Source organism: Oncorhynchus keta, unplaced genomic scaffold (genome assembly GCF_023373465.1).
Source record: "Oncorhynchus keta strain PuntledgeMale-10-30-2019 unplaced genomic scaffold, Oket_V2 Un_scaffold_630_pilon_pilon, whole genome shotgun sequence".
Classification (NCBI taxonomy): Eukaryota; Metazoa; Chordata; class Actinopteri; order Salmoniformes; family Salmonidae; genus Oncorhynchus; species Oncorhynchus keta.
The window spans coordinates 381,471-402,925 of record NW_026290978.1 but is presented as its reverse complement, the minus strand read 5'-3'; the positions used below and the strand labels follow the sequence as shown (position 1 = coordinate 402,925).

Sequence of the window (21,455 nt, the reverse complement as noted above, 5' to 3'; positions counted from 1 at the left end):
GAGATGTACAAACTATGGCATAATGGGATGGCAAGCGGATAAGAGGCCATCTGTAATTTCGATTAAGACATTAAATGAGAGAGCTAGGACGGATGTAGTCAACATAACAATTTGTTTAGCACTTTTGAAATTGAAATGTACAGTGACAGAATCCAGAACATGGGCAGTGTTCTCCCTGTACACCAAGACAAAACCGTAGGATAAATAAACAGGGCATATTAGCAGACAATGAAAGCTCTTAAAATATTCAATGATTACATTTCTCTAAAACCGGCTATAGGCTTCATGTGCACCACCAAGTCAGAACAGTAGGCTCAGTTATGAGGGGCAAAGGGACCAAATAATTAGGGTGAGGCACATGGGCTTACTTTCTTCGCTACAGTATACATATCTCCCTGGCATATTACATCATTTATGCAGCAGCATACAAGACATTTTTGGACTCACCTTGTTCTGCTGTACTCACTTGAACATGAAGGTGGTGCGGTGATCTTTCTTGTGGGCAAATTTTGTCATCAAGCTTTGTCATCAAAGTATGGCATTCTTTGGATTTTTTGGTGCTTTCAAGACAAGTGGGAACTCGGAAAAAAACAAGGTTGAATCATGACGTGAGTGATCTTCAGGTTGGAGCTCTAGAAAGAGGCCAAGTTCCTGACATGGAATTCTGAGTTGGATGATCGTTCAAATCGTATTTTCCCAGTCGGAGATCGTTTTATTCTGAGTTCCCAGTTGTCTTGACATGACTGAAGTCTGAGATTTCCCAGTTCTGAATTCCCAGTTGTATAGAACGCGGCAGAAGTCATGCTGGATTGACAGCATGGCCAATGTATTCTACCTTTTCCGGCCCATCGTGTTGAATGTTAATCCTTTTAAGCTTGGAAAAGAGACCCTTAAACCCAGACTTGGACCACATACCCACTACACTCAATAGCAGGCTAGTTATGGCTTTGCAACACTTTCAGTTTTAGTCACTGATTCCTTCCAAATCACTCATTGTTGAATTTGCGATTTCCAACTTGTTGTGTAATGTTTATGTCCAATGGCCGAGGATCACCGATACATTTTATCGATCATTTCTCTTCATATGACAAGGATTGAAAAGGATTTGCCAGTACATTGTCAACGTGATTCATGATGATGACTGCTTGTCTAGCTTTCTAGCTAAGATTTTGAAACTATGATGTTGACATGATCAGTCCAATCAAAGCTACGGTAGATATAACATAATTTTATCTGTGGCCAATCAAATCAAATTTCAAATCAAATTTTATTTATATAGCCCTTCGTACATCAGCTGATATCTCAAAGTGCTGTACAGAAACCCAGCCTAAAACCCCAAACAGCAAGCAATGCAGGTGTAGAAGCACGGTGGCTAGGAAAAACTCCCTAGAAAGGCCAAAACCTAGGAAGAAACCTAGAGAGGAACCAGGCTATGTGGGGTGGCCAGTCCTCTTCTGGCTGTGCCGGGTGGAGATTATAACAGAACATGGCCAAGATGTTCAAATGTTCATAAATGACCAGCATGGTCGAATAATAATAAGGCAGAACAGTTGAAACTGGAGCAGCAGCACAGTCAGGTGGACAGCAAGGAGTCATCATATCAGGTAGTCCTGGGGCACGGTCCTAGGGCTCAGGTCCTCCGAGAGAGAGAAAGAAAGAGAGAATTAGAGAGAGCATATGTGGGGTGGCCAGTCCTCTTCTGGCTGTGCCGGGTGGAGATTATAACAGAACATGGCCAAGATGTTCAAATGTTCATAAATGACCAGCATGGCCAGGTGGACTGGGGACAGCAAGGAGTCATCATGTCCGGTAGTCCTGGGGCATGGTCCTAGGGCTCAGGTCAGTTGAAACTGGAGCAGCAGCATGGCCAGGTGGACTGGGGACAGCAAGGAGTCATCATGTCAGGTAGTCCTGGGGCATGGTCCTAGGGCTCAGGTCCTCCGAGAGAGAGAAAGAAAGAAGGAGAGAATTAGAGAACGCACACTTAGATTCACACAGGACACCGAATAGGACAGGGGAAGTACTCCAGATATAACAAACTGACCCTAGCCCCCCGACACAAAGTACTGCAGCCAATGACCTTGAGGCTTCTTGGATGGGCACTTCTAATGTAACTCTCTGGAAGCACCCAAGGGACTTGAATTTTCGAGCTCTCCCCGTAGATTTTGTGGTGATGTAGTGTCCCCATGAGTGACAGAACACTGAGCCAATCACGGCGCAACAAGAGAACATGACCAACTCATATGCTCTGTATTTTCCGCAGGCTCCCCCACCACCACAGAAAGCACTGAGCTCAGCCGAAACACCTGCATTTTGGAGCTGCCTTCCTCAAGAAAGCAAAAAAGAGACCATGTTTGTATGCAGCTTTATTTTTTACATTGTTTGCAAACTGATATGTGACACATATTAATGCCAAAATATCATGCAAAACAGGCAACAATTATTACTTTTTTTTTTGTTAAACATGTGGGGCTCAAATGACGGGTCGCCACTGAAAACACCACTTCCATACTAACCATTGTATGTTGCATTTATCATACTACTGTTCTATTGCAAATGTCTTTCATTGGTGTGCTTGTTTCTGCAAGAACACTTCTGATATCCCACAAGAACCCTTCTGTTGTGTTGCATACTTCTTTCTTATCGTGCTTGTTTCTGCAAGAACACTTCTGATATCCCACAAGAACCCTTTTGTTGTGTTTCATACTTCTTTCTTATCGTGCTTGCTTCAGCAAGAACACTACTGATATCTTGCAAAATGTCTTGAAGAAACTAAATGCAATTACAGTAAAAGTACTGAAGCACACCCTTTGATTTTCAGTCTAGCCCTCACGGTAGGCTACAGTGAACGAGCGAGCCAGGGGGACAGAAAAAGGAAGAGAGAGATAACGTGCGCATGCATGCGTGAGCATGTGCGCGAGCGTGAGAGAGAGAGTGTGTGAGTGTGTATTTAATGGCTTTCTGTTTTTACGACATATAGCTTTGCGTTTTCCAGAACTGCTCCTCTGTATCTCTGACAATCTCGAAACAAACCGAATGGGAGAAGGCATTGATTTTGGTGGGGAAGGGGTCGATCCAACAGGCCCAGTGCTGATTGATGTGCCTGTGGACAGCAGAGATAACATTGTGGGAGATCTTGGCGTTCCCTCCAAAATAGAAACAATCACTGTGTCATGCAGGGCCACTTTCTCTTTGATGGGCGCATGCTTCTAACTTCCTTGGGCCAAGTTCAATTTCAAGTTCTTATCACCCTCCCCTCCCTGCAGCCAATGTCCCATTTTACATGTCTCGGGCTAATCTCTCCAATGACATGGCACCAAGGTCATTTGTCAGCAGATTCTGTAGATGTACACTAAATGATTGCTGTGTGACTGTCATCTGTAGTTGTAAAGGACAACAGCAGTGAGCCTGGCTCCTGTTATTTCTGTATATTAACGTCTCACTGCTGTTAAAACTGGTGCATTTTTGGACAATTCATACCAGGGTTTAAGAATTATAATTTTGTGTGATATTGCATTTAATATTTTAAACCAGTTTCCAGTTCTGAGTCCCCTCATTTCAGATTAAGGAGGAGGCACAGTAGCTGCAAATTGTGTTTAAACTCACTAATACAGTACAGGTGAAAGTTGTGAAAAAATAGTTTTGTAATATCTAAATTCAATGTTTTCCCACAACACCTACAACTATCACTTCTGGAGAGAATGTGTGAGATGTAGGACCACCCTGTTGCAGGATAACTTAGTGTATTTAAAAGGCTTCTGAAGTTTATACTTTCCACTTGGAAATTTCTGTCTTGATTCTCCCTAATGAAAAATGTCAGTTAATTATAATTTGGTTAGGCGAGGTGCTGGCTAGTGGAGTATAGACAGCCAAGCTGTCTATACCCTGATGAAGACAGCTTGGCTGTCAAAACGTTAGTATTACATTATTGCATCTGAACTCCAAGAGTGTGTGGCTCTCCTTTTGTTTTTCATGAATCATAATTCACATTTCCTGTTCCTGCAGGATTATTTTCCTGCTGTAGCACACTGGCTCAAATGAAGATACTCCATCTGTATCTGTTTGTATAGAGGAGTAAAATGTTGTTTCCAAGGTAACAGCATATGTGTGCGTATTACATAGCTTACCGTAGAATAGACAATGGGACTTTTTTTCTTTCTGTCACATCATTTCAATGTAAACCTGGTTATGTTCATTTTTTAAATTAGGTTTAATCATCCACACACACAGCAAATAGGTCAGTGATACCTACAGTAGTGTAGATTTTTCGGTGTACCATTTCTAGTGTTGATTCAGGAGTTAAATTAGCTCTGTAACTGTTCAATTGACACTCATTGGTGTGAATAAAGAACCCTATTATTGGTGTTAATAACCGCTGGCACGTTCAGCAGGATGCAACATTTTGTAACTTTCAGATAGAAATATGCTATGTAGAACAAACATGCCTCTCTTGACATGAAGGATAGGAAATCACGTCAGCTCTATGTATGGCATTTCTATCTGCAACGGACCATGGACCTGAGTTGAACCAAAACCACGTCCATCAATGCATGCTCTATTGCGGGTTGATTTTTTGAATTGTTTGTTTCAATATTTATGTTTTTGCATGTACATTGATTGACATTTGTTTTTCTAAACTAATCCAATCTGTTACTTGGATTTATTGCACCCGTTATTTAAATGGTTGTTCCAGTTTAGATTCTTTAGGTAGTCTCATCCCAAACTCTGGTAGGATTCCAATAGGAATTACAAACTTGCAGGCCTGATGTGGCCTATAAAACCATGAGATTCAGCCTACTGTATTAGGGTAAAACTAGGCCCTCAAAATAAAGCATATTGTATTGTCTATAAGAATTTTATTTCAATAATAACATATTCGCTTAGGATCTCACTTGGTGAATGCCATAGGACTGAAAATGCAACAACCATGTCTCTGTCACTTACAAATTCAGTCTTGGGTGGTAACTCTACAATTCACTCGAAAGGCAAGGCACACTGGGAAATATGCAAATAAGGCTTTACACTAAGAAGAGTGTTAATTTAACACTTAAAATTGTGGACCCGTATAGACACTGGAACAGTGTTAAATTGAACACCCTCAGTGTTGATTTAACACTGGAGAATTTACTGTGCACCAACCCCCCAACTGTACAACATTCCAGAAGAAAATCCCCACTTTCACCACAAGGACTGTAAGTAACCCAACCATGTATATCATTGCATCAGCAATACAGATAACTATACTGTTCATCCTCTTTATAATGAAGTTCTCACAAGGCCTATAGGATCATAGTTGCAGTTAGTTGTTCGATCCAATCAGCATACAATATGTCTCTTGGATGTCTAACCATGTGCCCCCAAGGGCATTGCTGCCCAGGGTAAATGATTGTGTTTATTATGTAATATGTTCACACAAAGCCACTGTCTGGAGATAATAGAAATATAAACAGGGGAAATGTTTCTCCCACTGTTGGCTTCATTAAAAACATTTAAAAACATATTATCCAGAGAAATAGAAACACATTGGGATGCTCTGTGTGTGTATGTGTGTGTGTTTGGTTTGACCATCTTTGTGGGGACCAGAAGTCCTCACAAGGATAATAAAAACAAGGGATGTTCAGACAAGTGGGGATATTTCACTGGTCCACACAAGGAAAAATACTAGTTAAGGGGTTAGGGTTCCAATTAGCGTTAGAATTAGAGTTAGGGGGTAGATTAGGTTAAAAATATATATTTTACCTTTATTTAGCTAGGCAAGTCAGTTAAGAACACATTTTTACTTTCAATGACGGCCTAGGAACAGTGGGTTAACTACCTTGTTCAGGGGCAGAATGACAGATTTGTACCTTGTCAGCTCTGGGATTCAATCTTGCAACCTTTCGGTTACTAGTCCAACACTAACCACTAGGCTACCTGCCCGAGTTAGGGGTTAGGTTTAGGGTTAGGGGTGACGGGTTAGGGTTAGAATCAGAGTTAGGGGTTAGGTTTAGGGTTAGGTATGAAGGGTTAGGGTTAGAGTTAGGGGTTAGGTTTAGGGTTAGGTGTGAAGGGTTAGGGTTAGAGTTAGGGGCTAGGTTTAGGGTTAGGTGTGAAGGGTTAGGGTTAGAGTTAGGGGTTAGGTTTAGGGTTAGGTGTGAAGGGTTAGGGATAGAGTTAGGGGTTAGGTTTAGGGTTAGGTGTGAAGGGTTAGGGTTAGAATTAGAGTTAGGGGTTAGGTTTAGGGTTAGGTGTCAAGGGTTAGGGTTAGGGTTAGAGTTAGGGGTTAGGTTTAGGGTTATGTATGAAGGGTTAGGGTTAGAATTAGAGTTAGGGGTTAGGTTTAGGATTAGGTGTGAAGGGTTAGGGTTAGAGTTAGGGTTAGGTTTAGGGTTAGGTGTGAAGGGTTAGGGTTAGAATTAGAGTTAGGGGTTAGGTTTAGGGTTAGGTGTGAAGGGTTATGGTTAGGGTTAGAGTTAGGGGTTAGGTTTAGGGTTATGTATGAAGGGTTAGGGTTAGAATTAGAGTTAGGGGTTAGGTTTAGGATTAGGTGTGAAGGGTTAGGGTCAGAGTTAGGGGTTAGGTTTAGGGTTAGGTGTGAAGGGTTAGAATTAGAGTAAGGGGTTAGGTTTAGGGTTAGGTGTGAAGGGTTAGAATTAGACTTAGGGGTTAGGTTTAGGGTTAGGTGTGAAGGGTTAGAATTAGAGTTAGGGGTTAGGTTTAGGGTTAGGTGTGAAGGGTTAGAATTAGAGTTAGGGGTTAGGTTTAGGGTTAGGTGTGAAGGGTTAGAATTAGAGTTAGGGGTTAGGTTTAGGGTTAGGTGTGAAGGGTTAGGGTTAGAGTTAGGGGTTAGGTTTAGGGTTAGGTGTGAATGGTTAGGGTGAGAGTTAGGGGTTAGGTTTAGGGTTAGGTGTGAAGGGTTAGGGTTAGAGTTAGGGGTTAGGTTTAGGGTTAGGTGTGAAGGGTTAGGGTTAGAATCAGAGTTAGGGGTTAGGTTTAGGGTTAGGTGTGAAGGGTTAGAATTAGAGTTAGGGGTTAGGTTTAGGGTTAGGTGTGAAGGGTTAGAATTAGACTTAGGGGTTAGGTTTAGGGTTAGGTGTGAAGGGTTAGAATTAGAGTTAGGGGTTAGGTTTAGGGTTAGGTGTGAAGGGTTAGAATTAGAGTTAGGGGTTAGGTTTAGGGTTAGGTGTGAAGGGTTAGAATTAGAGTTAGGGGTTAGGTTTAGGGTTAGGTGTGAAGGGTTAGAATTAGAGTTAGGGGTTAGGTTTAGGGTTAGGTGTGAAGGGTTAGAATTAGATTTAGGGGTTAGGTTTAGGGTTAGGTGTGAAGGGTTAGGGTTAGGGTTAGAGTTAGGGGTTAGGTTTAGGGTTAGGTGTGAATGGTTAGGGTTAGGAGTTAGGGGTTAGGTTTACGGTTAGGTGTGAAGGGTTAGGGTTAGAGTTAGGGGTTAGGTTTAGGGTTAGGTGTGAAGGGTTAGGGTTAGAGTTAGGGGTTAGGTTTAGGGTTAGGTGTGAAGGGTTAGGGTTAGAATTAGAGTTAGGGGTTAGGTTTAGGGTTAGGTGTGAAGGGTTAGAGTTAGGGGTTAGGTTTAGGGTTAGGTATGAAGGGTTAGGGTTAGAATTAGAGTTAGGGGTTAGGTTTAGGGTTAGGTGTGAAGGGTTAGGGTTAGAGTTAGGGTTAGGTTTAGGGTTAGGTGTGAAGGGTTAGGGTTAGAATTAGAGTTAGGGGTTAGGTTTAGGGTTAGGTGTGAAGGGTTAGGGAAGGGTTAGGGTTAGGGTTAGGGGTTAGGGTTAGGGTTAGAATTAGAGTTAGGGGTTAGGTTTAGGGTTAGGTGTGAAGGGTTAGGGAAAATAGGATTTTGAATGGAAATCAATTGTTTTGTCCCCACAGTGTCTGCCTCTAGATCACACAGCTGTGAAAGGTTGTGCTTTGCTTCTGTCTGCTAAACAAAAATAAAAAACAATAATAAACAAAAAGTGTTGTCCCCTATTTTTTCACTATCCCCGGTTTAATACCCGACAAAACCATATGCTCCAAAGATTCTAAAAACGTTACTAAGAACCCACATATGCACCGATTGCCTTGCTGCGCTCTCATTGAAAGCTATATGCAAAGGTCTAGTAGTCTATATGGAATTCACCTCTGTGTTTTGCTATGAAGCTGAGGGATGTAGAAATGTTACCAGTGTCAAATTCAAAGATGGACCTAGATTATAGGTGCAAGGACTGATTGTCCATGCATCATTGACAGTTTTCAACATATTTTAAATTTGTACATTGTTTGTTTACAAAGACTGAAATGACAACAAAAACATAGACAATTTCATAAAATAACCTTAGCTTGGGTTTGATGGGGTTTGATAGAGTTTTAGCTGATGAAGGTATTTATGCGTTTATTTTTCCCAAAATCATTAGGCCAATTGAAATTACCATTGAACAGCAGTGAATATGACAGATAGTCTAAGTATAATCCAAACTGATTAACAATTGTATGGTTTTAAAGACCTAATATATATATATATCTAACTATAATGTGTTGTATTTATTTTGAGTGGTTTACATCATGTCTTCTTTCTTCTCCCCACCAAGTATCTATTTATTTGTTAGTTAATGTGTATGCATACAGAATTGAAAGTGCACTATAATGATCCGTTTGGCTCTTAAAATATTCCCCAACCAATGGACACCTCTGTTGCACAAGACGTATTCTCACCTCCAATAAACGCAGCCTTTACTGGACAGCTGGCATGCTACGGAAGTGTTTCCGTGCGTGCGGCCCTGTAATCTCCCTGTCCCCGGTGTGCGACTTGACAATTTTGGCTAAAAACAGGTGGATGACAACAATTTCCATTGCATGCAGTTAGGTATCACTTTCGCTGATTGTAGTCAGAGATGGGAGCGAACAATAGCAGGCGCCGCGTCTCCTTTGAGTCGGATGAAAATGACAACATCACAGTTGTGAAGGGCATAAGGGTGAGTACTGAAAGGATGACAACAATGAGGTACTGCATAACCAAATGCTGCTCGGAAGTATTGAAGCGCGTTAAAAATGATAGGAACGACTGACTGCATTATTATATCCTTATTACCAAACAAATAGGCAATGTTATGCCAGAGTAACGTTTGTTATGGTAGCTCGGCTAGCTAACTTGCTGTCAGTTTGACACTGGGGCTTATGCAATGGCCTCGCGTTGTCTAAATGATGAATGACTGGATACAGCTAGACCTAGTTCTTAGTAATGACGACATTTAGTTTATAATAGATAATACTTATTTTATGACCTTGTAATTAACATTAGTTTAATCCATGTTGCACCATTAAATCCATGTCATGCAAAACACGTGTCGTGAACTTTCTGTCTGACGTGTAAGCTGATAAGTGTTTAACTGTTGTAATGGACCCTGCGTGCCAATTAAATATAGGTTGAGAGGCTTTAGTTGAGTTTCAAGTAAAGACTAGTTGGCACGAAAATGCCTATTGTGAAGCACCTTGTTGCTAGAAGACTCAGGACAATGTTTACATGGAATAATCTGCTGGTGTGTGGGGTGATTTCCTTCTGCATTCTTGCCACACGTGCATCAATAAACAAAACATACCTTAAGGTTGTAGATTGTACACCCACATATCACAAGCGGTGTTCTACAATGGCAGCATTCTGTCTTCGTTCTACAGTTTTCAGCCAACCACATTCAAGACACTGATTTAACATTTAGAAATGTCATCATTGCTTGTGATATGGCTTTTGAAACGCATGTCCCTTTTATCAGCAAGGAAGAATCTTTCAAATGTAAAATATACACTTACTGTAGCAGGTTTGCACAGATCCATACAGCTATGGGTGCTGCCATTCGACTAAACTACACTTCCAGAGTTGCTTGATAGCTAATTAACACCAGTCGCGACCTCTAGTCTTCCATAAACAAGTGCTGTAACATGGAGACCCTATCGAGGTGTGTATCTATTGAACCTTTTTGTTTTTTGAAATTATTTCAAAACTTCCAATGCTTCCAAAACCAAACCTCAAGCAACTCCTGTTCAAACCGATGCCTTCGTCTATCAATCGTATGTGTTATGTAATGGAACAGGGGGTCATGATCAAGGCTAGCCTAGGCCTAACTAATTAGGGGTGGACACATTTTTAGCAGCGGTGTGTGCCACTGCTAAATGCATATTGGGGTAACACTGCTCAGGCTGATGTAATAGAGCTAGTGCACCTAGAGTTGTAGCCTTGTGTGATTAAGTTGGCTGAGGCTTGGCAAGTAAATTGTGAGAACTTTCCTTTTAGACTTTGGGGTGTGGTTCAGTTGAAGTGTTTAGTGTTGCTCAGATCTGGTATCCTTGTTAGTTGTGCTTTTTTTCTCTCCTGTTGGTTTTCGCTCACATATTGCTCTTCTCTCTCTTCTGCAGCTCTCTGAGAATGTCATCAACCGAATGAGGGAGCCCATAGCTCCCCTTCTTCCCCCTCCCTTCCACAGGTCCCACCCCCTGTTGCTGCTCCCTCCTCCCTCCTCATTCCAGTGCCTCCCCTCAGACCCCCCTTCGATCCCATCACCTCGCTTCCACCCATAGAACCCATCGCACTACCACCTCAACCTCCTGCACCTGTCACTGAAGTAGTGGCTCCACCTCCACCCCCATGGAACAGGTAGCAGCTCCGACCATCATTGACATGGTGATCCCGCCTCCTACCTTAGCTGCTTTAAAGCCTGCGGCATCCCTCCACCACCTGCATCTGTTGAGCAGGTAACCCTCCCACCACAGGTTGAACCCCTGGCCCCCATCCCTGTTCCCACTCCTGTTGCTATGGAACGCAATACCATCCCTGCACCTCCTGTAATCAAACCTGTTGCTGATCCTCCTGTCATCACACCCGTTGTTCTTCCTCCTGTAATCGAACCTGTTGTTCTTCCTCCTGTAATCGAACCCTTTGTTCTTCCTCCTGTAATCACACCTGTTGCTCTTCCTCCTGTAATCGAACCCGTTGTTCTTCCTCCTGTAATCGAACCCGTTGTTCTTCCTCCTGTAATCGAACCCGTTGTTCTTCCTCCTGTAATCGAACCCGTTGTTCTTCCTCCTGTAATCGAACCCGTTGTTCTTCCTCCTGTAATCGAACCCGTTGCTCTTCCTCCTGTAATCGAACCTGTTGCTTCTCCTCCTGTAATCGAACCTGTTGCTTCTCCTCCTGTAATCGAACCTGTTGCTTCTCCTCCTGTAATCGAACCTGTTGCTTCTCCTCCTGTAATCGAACCTGTTGCTTCTCCTCCTGTAATCGAACCTGTTGCTTCTCCTCCTGTAATCGAACCTGTTGCTCTTCCTCCTGTAATCAAACCTGTTGCTTCTGCTCCTCCCATTGCACCTCCTCTCCCTCCCGTAATTGAACCCATTGCTCCTCCTCCCCTTTCCTCTTCATTGGCATCCATCTCCTCCCCTGCTGTTGAGTCTGCTGCTCCTCCAATGGAAGCTTTCTCCCTGCAGCCTACAGTCAAACCCATCGCTCCGCCTCCTCCCCCAGCTGAATTCATTGCTCCTACCCCTTGTGAACCCATTGCCCCTCCTCCTCAGCCCCCAGTGGAAGCTTTTGCTCCTCCTCCCGCCCCAGTACCAGTGGAAGTTGTTGGCCCCCTCTTCCTCCTCCCACCCCAGAGCCAGAACCAGTGGCGGTAGCACCGCCAGCAGCACATGCAGGTGAGTTCTACTATGGCGTCCAGACATAAGGGTCTCCTTTCTGTGTTTACAAACATTGCCGCACGCAAGTTGGTGGCAGAACAAGGGGGAGTTGTTAAAGAACGGCAGCAAAATAATTCTTTACATGTTGCTTGAGTGCATTTCACACTACTTTTGGATTATAATTGGATTTTAAGGCTTATATGACTGTCCTGCTTACTATGTTTGTCATCATCACAAATCAACTGCATTTATACTTAAAAACACTTCAGCTTCAACCAGTAAAATGGTTCCTTGGCTAGCTGTTGCTACATCCTATATCAATGAGTGTTAGCATTCTAGCTAACAACCGCTGCATACAAAATAATTATTTAGTAAAGATCACAACCAAATATAATCTTAGTGACAGTTCAAGCAATAATCAAAACATCTTTGCAATTTTTTTTTGGTTTAGAAGTAATAAAATTGTAAATCTAGGCTATGTTGAATGTGCGCAGGTGTCGATGCTTTCTTACTGCTGCCAAGAGTTTCCACTAAACAGTGTGACGTCAGTGTGTCGTGTCTGATAAAGGGTCTGTAGTGTACAGCCATAAGGCTCTCGGTGGAACCATGCTTATATGACATGCATGCATTCATTCACACCACTCAAACTGGCAATGAGACTGTCAGTTAATTTACTGGTTCAGTTGGATTATTGCACTGTGTGCTGGTATTTGACCACCTCGTAACTAATTCAGAGGTGGTCAATTGTACTGCTGCCTCCACTTCCTCTGAAATGAGCTAAAGCAATTTGACTTAAAATGACATGTTCACACAGCAGGTCACAGTCATGACCCCAGGCATCACACTGTTCAGTGGGTTAGAAGTCCAGCTTTTGGGATCTGTACTCAGTGATCATTTGGGAATCTTGACCTTACTTTTAAGTCAGCCCACGCATACAGCACAAATGTTCTCTCCCCTCTGATTGTAATTAGTCTTAGTTCTCAGGATTCCGCTCACAGTGGCCTCTCGTATTATGATTCATTGGCATCGCCAAAGCGCTAATGAAACGATTAATTCTTACTTGTAATAAAGTTAATGAATTGATGCCGCACTTAAGCCCATTTCCTATATTTTAGCCCACTAGGCAGCTGAAACCATTGCCCTTTTTTCCTCCTCTGTTTTGTGGAAATCCTCATTGTTTTTCACTGTTAAATATGATGCATTCTTTCCCTCCACTAGCCCATTTGCTTAGGGCTGCTTTGCATCTTGCGTGTTAAGGGTCATCTTACACTGGTTTTGTAGTGTATCAGGTTTTCACCATAGGGAAAGGACTGTTGAAGATAAGGCAGGAAACGATGGGGACATGGGAGGTTCCATCACAGATGATGACAACGGTGGGCGACGAGGTTTCCCCATCCTTGACGGCGCACAATGGTTGTGATAATTAAAAAGTGGCCATCTTAAAGGCACGCTGCGCTGCCTCTGTTGATTAAAACGACACCTCAGTTTCACACAACAAACCAGCCGGGCATCATTATGAAAAGGCTGTGGGCGTGCGTTTTCTGCTTAAGTGTTAATCTGGAATAGAAATCTCCCTAGAAAAACTCCCAAGCCACTTATCAACTGTCAGACATGCTGTACTGTAAGTTAACGCTATCAGGTCTTTCTTAATATGCTGTTTGGGCTCTCTACTTGAGGACATTGTTAATACAATTGGTCTTGTATTATGCTACTCACACGTTCTTAACAAAAAACACTTTTGTATAAATCTGTTTTCATTAGCGCCCGGCCATTCACGCAATCGCTCTCCGTTTTTCTGTCTGTCTAAAAATCACTCCCTATTGTACACGCTAATTGCTTTGCAGATTAAAAGATAAACACGGCAATGTCTCACTACATTTTTTTTATCAGGGATTTGTATGAACTGTTTTTTGGGGGATTGTGTATTATTGAAGGAAAAAATGTCAGCTAGTTTCACTTAAAAAGCAACATTTTAAGAATTGTCTTTAGTGTCTTCAAAAGGTAATACTTTTTTTTTTTTTCTATTTCAATGTTTGCACCTTTTCGGTTAGTAAAGGACCCTTGTTTATAGTACTAACAGATGAGGTCTATTATGCCTTGCGTGTCTTTTTCACCCTATTCATCATCATCATTAAGATCACTTTATTGGTTAATTGCACAGAAGGTCTAACTGAAATCTGACTTCTGCTTTTTAAGACTCACACATGCATACATACCAATACAGGTTTTGGAGAGGTGCGGTAGGATGCAACACTGGACACACAGGGAGCTCTTGTTATGGGGGGTAAAGTGCCTTGCTCAATGGCACAATGGCAGGAAATGGCATGTAGGATTTGATACCAGCAACCCTCAGGTTGCCAGCTCAGTTCCTGACAGATTTTTCCAGTTGGACCCGGGATTCTAATTTTCAAACTTTTGGTTGCTGGCTCGCAACCCTAACCACTAGACTACCTGCTGGCCCAGTACAGTATGTATACAGTATGTCCAGACTTTTGGTTGCTGGCTCGCCACCCTAACCACTAGACTACCTGCTGCCCCAGTACAGTATGTATACAGTATGTCCAGACTTTTGGTTGCTGGCTCGCCAGCCTAACCACTAGACTACCTGCTGCCCCAGTACAGTATGTATACAGTATGTCCAGACTTTTGGTTGCTGGCTCGCCAGCCTAACCACTAGACTACCTGCTGCCCCAGTACAGTATGTATACAGTATGTCCAGACTTTTTGCTGTTGCTGGCTGGCTCGCCAGCCTAACCACTAGACTACCTGCTGCCCCAGTACAGTATGTATACAGTATGTCCAGACTTTATACAGTATGTCTGACTTTTGGTTGCTGGCTCGCCAGCCTAACCACTAGACTACCTGCTGCCCCAGTACAGTATGTATACAGTATGTCCAGACTTTTGGTTGCTGGCTCGCCAGCCTGCTGCCCCAGTACAGTAACCCAGACTTTGCTGGCTCGCCAGCCTAACCACTAGACTAGACTACCTGCTGCCAGCCTAACCACTAGACTACCTGCTGCCCCAGTACAGTATGTATACAGTATGTCCAGACTTTTGGTTGCTGGCTCGCCACTTAACCACTAGTATGTCCAGACTTTTGCAAAGTTTTTGCTGGGCTCCCAGCCTAACCACTAGACTACCTGCTGCCCCAGTACAGTATGTATACAGTATGTCCAGACTTTTGGTTGCTGGCTCGCCAGCCTAACCACTAGACTACCTGCTGCCCCAGTACAGTATGTATACAGTATGTCCAGACTTTTGGTTGCTGGCTCGCCAGCCTAACCACTAGACTACCTGCTGCCCCAGTACAGTATGTATACAGTATGTCCAGACTTTTGGTTGCTGGCTCGCCAGCCTAACCACTAGACTACCTGCTGCCTATGTCCAGACTTGACATTTGAGATGAGGCAAAGGTCACCAACGAGCTCTAGCGAAGGTAGCCTAATTGCAGCTCGTGTTTTTGGTAGTTTTGTTTTTAACCGTTGATTGAGCTCCACATCTTTCAATACGGGTCACGGCTGGACCACGTGTCTTTTTGAATTTAGGTGAAAGTAACAGACCCCAGACGCATCAATAAGTCACTGTAACCAAGTACAAATCAATTTGTACGTTTTGGTGCATGAATGAGTCAGTTTCAGTTTCTCTCCTAACTTACCTAAGTTGGTATGTTAGGTAATGCAGAGCTGCATATTAATTTCCACACAGGTTACCATTGCAATCAGAGTAAGAGTTGTGTTCTGTTCCTGCCCACGTCACCAGACAGTAATAACACTCACATCTGACTAATGAGCTTTGAGTTGGAGGAGAAAGATTTCTCTCTCTCCTCTTCCTTCCCTCAGTATGTGTGGTAGAAAGTACTATATATTTCTCTCTCTCCTCTTCCTTCCCTCAGTATGTCTGGTAGAAAGTACTATATATTTCTCTCTCCTCTTCCTTCCCTCAGTATGTGTGGTAGAAAGTACTATATATTTTTTACGTCAGGGGTTCGTCAGGTGCATGGTGGTTTGGTTACTAGATGACTGCAGGACACGTGGAGCTTTTTTATAGTGCTATAACCTTCAGTCGTTGTGTTCTTGTGACTGCTTCAAATTCTTCTCAACATGGGTGGCCTACAAGCACAGTGATGCAGGTCGGCATTGAAAGAAAGGATACGTGTTTTCAAGGTTGTCCCATGTTCATTATACACTTAATGCACAAAGCATTAGGAACACCTTCCCGAATATTGATTTTGCCCTCCGAACAGCCTCAATTTGTCGGGCATAGACTACAAGGTGTCAAAAGCGTTCCACAGCGATGCTGGCCCAATGCATCCTACAGTTGTGTGAGATTGTCTGGATGTCCTTTGGGTGGTGGGCCATTCTTGATACACAAGGAGAACTGTTGGCCATGACGAACCCAGCAGTGTTGCAGTTGTTGACACAGTCAAACCATGGCACCTACTACCATACCCCGTTCAAGTCCACTTAAATATTTTGTCTTGACCATTCACCCACTGAATGGCACACATACACAATCCGTGTTCTTTAACTTGTCTCCTCCCCTTCATCTACACTGATTGAAGTGGATTTAACAGGTGACATCAATAAGGGATCATAGCTTTCAACTGAGGTGTTCCTAATGCTTTATACACTTTAAATGCACTCAACAGGAAAAAGTCAACTTGGCGTATCGATCGCGTCTTATCTTTTTGGAAAAACTCTGCTGTCTTGCAATTCTGCAAGTCTTGTTAAACTGTCACCAAGGCTCGAGCCCAATACCACATTTTCATAAAGGTTGCAATTTAATGAGGGGAGGGTGGGGGGGTGTTGATTGTGTGCCCATGAGTGGTGGTATGGAGTTAGACCTCTTGGCTGTCTCTAAATCACGGCCTCGTCGTGTGTGTGTGCTGATTACAGTATGGTCAAGGTTGAGCCTCCTACACTGCTCTATGCAGGTTATAAATATTCATACTCCTGCGCCCACACACTGGCTAGCACGGCCTAATAGCCTGCTTAAAGATGACTAGAGAGAGAGAGAGAGGTGTAAGATGAGTGGATCGGTATAAAACACCTGCCATCGCATAATTGTCCCTCTAAAATGGCTTCCTGGTCTTCATCATCAAATGGGAAGTGATAAGTTATTCTTGTGATTAAATTACAGGCGTAGGTGGGGGAGCGAATCGGGGAAATGAATAGATGGACGTTTTTGCACGAGACAGCGGCTACGAGGGTAGTTTTTCTTTTTGAAGGTGTTGGAAACGTCTGTATCTTGGTGGTGAGTGTGAGGCGTGCAGAAGTGGTAATGTTGCAGATTATGTCCTCTATGCGGGTCACGGGGTTAATGAAATGTCTGATGAGAAACACAATTTGCCTCCCGTCTATCTCCCTTTGCCTACAAAGAGCTCCTTTCTAGTTGTGTTTTTCTCACCGGGGTTTAGGGGGTGACAGGGGAAAAAATCTCAAAGATGAGTTTTTAATCTTTTTAACATTTCCATGTCCTACTCAGGATTGACACTGGGGCTCTGTTGATCTGGAATAGTCTACGACCCCTGCCAAGCCGATGGAGTGCCCGAAGGACCCTTGACATGTTTATCCTATCAGAACCCATTTTACGGCTGACTCCCTTTTCCTCGGAGTAGGGAAGTACGGGAGGAACATGGAGTATAATGATGATGAGGAGGGTTGTAATTGCAGAACTACACAGTTTGGTCCATAGTCTTCACAAAATTGTGTAAGACCACCAGAACCGTTGAGTCAGGCCAAACGCTACATAACATCCAATGATAATGTAAGTGTAGTCTGGGGAGGCTGTAAAATGGATTCCAGTCTAGACCGATTACACAGGTTTATTTCTCTGAAGTCTTCCAACACTCTCTCAGCCTGCTTCAGATAATGTGTTGGTTGCTGTCAGCAGTTTGCTCGACAGGTAGTGTTTCTGATGTATTCTTGGTGCCAGGTGTGCTGGGCCTACTCTCTTTCAGGATCTATTGAAGGGATTGCAGACATTTGTTGACCATGTTATCAAACGTTCTCGACTGATTAGCGTCATCACAATCAAATGATGTTTTATTGGTCAGTAACATATTTAGCAGATGTTATTGCTGGTGGAGCGAAATGCTTGTGTTCCAAGCTACAACAATGCAGTAATATCTAACAATACACACATCTGAAAGAATGGAATGAAGAAATATATGAATATCAGATTGCGCAATGTCGGAGTGGCATTGACTAACATACAGTAGAATAGAATACAGTATATACATATGAGATGATTAAAGCAGTATGTAAACAAGAGACTAGTGTTCCATTATTAAGTGACCAGTGATTCTATCTATATCGGGCAGCAGCCTCTAAAGTGCAGGGTTGAGTAACCGGGTGGTAGCTGGCTAGTGATGGCTATTTAGCAGTCTGAAGGCCTTGAGATTGGTAGAGTTTCTGTCTCCCAGTCCCAGCTTTGATGCACCTGTATTGACCTTGCCTTCTGGATGATAGCGGGGTGAACAGGCCGTGGCTCGGGTGGTTGATGTCCATGATGATCTTTTTTGCCTTCCTGTGACATTGGGTGCTGTAGGTGTCCTGGAGGGCAGGTAGTTTGTCCCGGTGATGTGTTGGCCAGGTCACACCACCCTCTAGAGAGCCCTCCAGTTGACCATTTCAGATGGTCAGTGATGTGTTGGGAAGGTCACACCACCCTCTAGAGAGCCCTCCAGTTGACCATTTCAGATGGTCAGTGATGTGTTGGGAAGGTCACACCACCCTCTAGAGAGACCATTTCAGATGGTCAGTGATGTGTTGGGAAGGTCACACCACCCTCTAGAAAGACCATTTCAGATGGTCAGTGATGTGTTGGGAAGGTCACACCACCCTCTAGAGAGACTATTTCAGATGGTCAGTGATGTGTTGGGAAGGTCACACCACCCTCTAGAGAGACCATTTCAGATGGTCAGTGATGTGTTGGGAAGGTCACACCACACACCACCCTCTAGAGAGACCATTTCAGATGGTCAGTGATGTGTTGGGAAGGTCACACCACCCTCTAGAGAGACCATTTCAGATGGTCAGTGATGTGTTGGCCAGGTCACACCACCCGCTAGAGAGACCATTTCAGATGGTCAGTGATGTGTTGGCCAGGTCACACCACCCTCTAGAGAGACCATTTCAGAAGGTCAGTGATGTGTTGGCCAGGTCACACCACCCTCTAGAGAGACCATTTCAGAAGGTCAGTGATGTGTTGGCCAGGTCACACCACCTAGAGAGACCATTTCAGAAGGTCAGATGAGACCATTTCAGAAGGTCAGTAATGTGTTGGCCAGGTCACACCACCCTCTAGAGAGACCATTTCAGAAGGTCAGTGATGTGTTGGCCAGGTCACACCACCCTCTAGAGAGACCATTTCAGAAGGTCAGTGATGTGTTGGCCAGGTCACACCACCCTCTAGAGAGACCATTTCAGAAGGTCAGTGATGTGTTGGCCAGGTCACACCACCCTCTAGAGAGACCATTTCAGAAGGTCAGTGATGTGTTGGCCAGGTCACACCACCCTCTAGAGAGACCATTTCAGAAGGTCAGTGATGTGTTGGCCAGGTCACACCACCCTCTAGAGAGACCATTTCAGAAGGTCAGTGATGTGTTGGCCAGGTCACACCACCCTCTAGAGAGACCATTTCAGAAGGTCAGTGATGTGTTGGCCAGGTCACACCACCCTCTAGAGAGACCATTTCAGAAGGTCAGTGATGTGTTGGCCAGGTCACACCACCCTCTAGAGAGACCATTTCAGAAGGTCAGTGATGTGTTGGCCAGGTCACACCACCCTCTAGAGAGACCATTTCAGAAGGTCAGTGATGTGTTGGCCAGGTCACACCACCCTCTAGAGAGACCATTTCAGAAGGTCAGTGATGTGTTGGCCAGGTCACACCACCCTCTAGAGAGCCCTGAACACTGAGGAATACACTCTTTGCCGCATGTTTTTTGCACAACATGACAACATTCCCTTTGCATTCTCTCTCCAAGTTTCTACAGACGGCTCTCTGTCCACCCGCCTTTACACTCTCATTCTGTTCTCTGAAATTAGGTTGGAGGGGAGGAGAGACAAAGGGGAAGGAGATACAAAGAGAGGCAGGTGGTTAGACAGAGCGGGAGAAATAGGATTGACTTTACTTTCAGCAGGCTGGGACTCCAGAGGACCTGTGGAGCCCTTTTCTGTTTGAAGATCCGTATCTTTAATTCACTTATCAAATATCAGCGTCCCGGAGAGATGATGCATGGAGGGGCTCCTAACCCCGGCATCCATTACCCTCAAACCACTGTTTGATTAATGCCTTTCCCGCAGAGAAATATGGTATTGAGCCCGGGCATCGTCACGGTAACAAGAAGCTATTCTTGGCCTTGATGAGAAGTGGCAGTATAAGGTACTTAGACCCTCCCTTTGACACTTTCTTTTGGGAGGATTCTAGCCACTGTTTTTATGGATGCGACAATCAGTAGAGGGCACAGGAAAAACAGGAGGTGAGGCGGTAGACACCTTCGTTGATACTCAAAGGGAACATAAAAGTTCCCATTGACTTAAGGCCACGTTAGAATTATTGTAACAGAGCTGCAATAGCATACTCGTCTATTTTAATGTGTCAATCTGGTCTGAGATAATGACTCACCTGAAGCAAGGAGGGGTCTAGGTAATGAGTCAGGTTGACTATTATGCACTATTTAGCTAACACAGGGAAGGACACCTGCTTGTGCCTGGGCTCTGTTGGCCTGAGAGTTTAATTAACTCAGTAGAGACTGAGACTCCTGCACTCCTAGCGGGGTACTCCGCATGCACACACACACACACACACACTGAAGCGCCATGCCAAGGACATTTCTCAAGTGAAGCTGACTGAACCACAGATCCAGGGAATTGGAGAGAGGCTTCATGCCTCATTTTCCTCCCTCCTACACTCATCCCTCTATCCCTGTCTGTTCCTCTCCCTCTCTTTCCTCTATCCCCCCATTAGAGGGGATTTTTATTTGAGGTCCTATCCTTCTCAGGACCGAAGGGGGAGGGGTATCCAGCAGACGAGAAGCTGGGCTGTAACAAGCTCCAGTCATAAACAGTCTCCAAGGGCTTTTCCTGCTCTGCTCTACAGTGTGTTAGAGATTATAGGTGTTACACTTGTTCAGCAAATGAGAGTTAGCCAGCCAGCCAATTTCGGTGTGTGTCCTTCACCGTTACACTGCGACCGGGTCTACCTGGTAATAACAGGCTCTCTGACGATGGCGATTATCCCATCTCTCTGAAATGCGCCAGTCTCACTTGAGTCATCTGTAAGCACACACCCCTCTCTCTCTCTCCCCAGCACTGCAGTGCTGCTGCTGCACCGGCACACCGCATGGCACTTCTGCCTTCAGAGCACGTCTTGGCCTCTTAGCTCGCCCCACGTCTTACTTTCATGCTTAATTACCTGCCAAGATAGGACCAAGAAGACACACGGTCAAACACGCCATGACGCCAGTAACATAAATACAAGGAGATTGGGGGAAAAGTAAAGCTATAAAAAAATGTGTGGGGAGGTTGTGTGATGAGGTTTTAATAGCGCAGGTGATTGGTGGTGCGTGGCAGATCTAACCCTCTCTTCTCCCCTCCTCTGTCTGTATAGCCTCCTCTCTTCTGGCTGTATAAGCCCTCCTCTCTTCTGGCTGTATAGCCCTCCTCTCTTCTGGCTGTATAGCCCTCCTCTCTTCTGTCTGCATAGCCCTCCTCTAATCTGTCTGTATAGCCCTTCTCTCTTCTGGCTGTATAGGCCTCCTCTCTTCTGGCTGCATAGCCCCTCCTCTCTGGCTCTGGCTGTATAGCC

General features: G+C 44.2%; 1 protein-coding gene and 1 long non-coding RNA gene across 12 annotated transcripts in view; one reads left to right on the top strand and one right to left on the bottom strand.

The window, feature by feature from the left end:
* Positions 1-21,455, top strand: part of chchd3a (coiled-coil-helix-coiled-coil-helix domain containing 3a) — a 297,090-nt gene that overhangs the window by 154,979 nt on the left and 120,656 nt on the right. The gene's annotated exons all lie outside the window — the stretch shown is intronic.
* On the bottom strand, positions 10,780-11,424 carry LOC127929267 (uncharacterized). The gene is made up of 3 exons (XR_008134195.1): positions 11,279-11,424; positions 10,982-11,197; positions 10,780-10,927 (listed from the first exon to the last, which is right to left on the bottom strand). It is a non-coding gene; the product is annotated as an uncharacterized LOC127929267 (long non-coding RNA).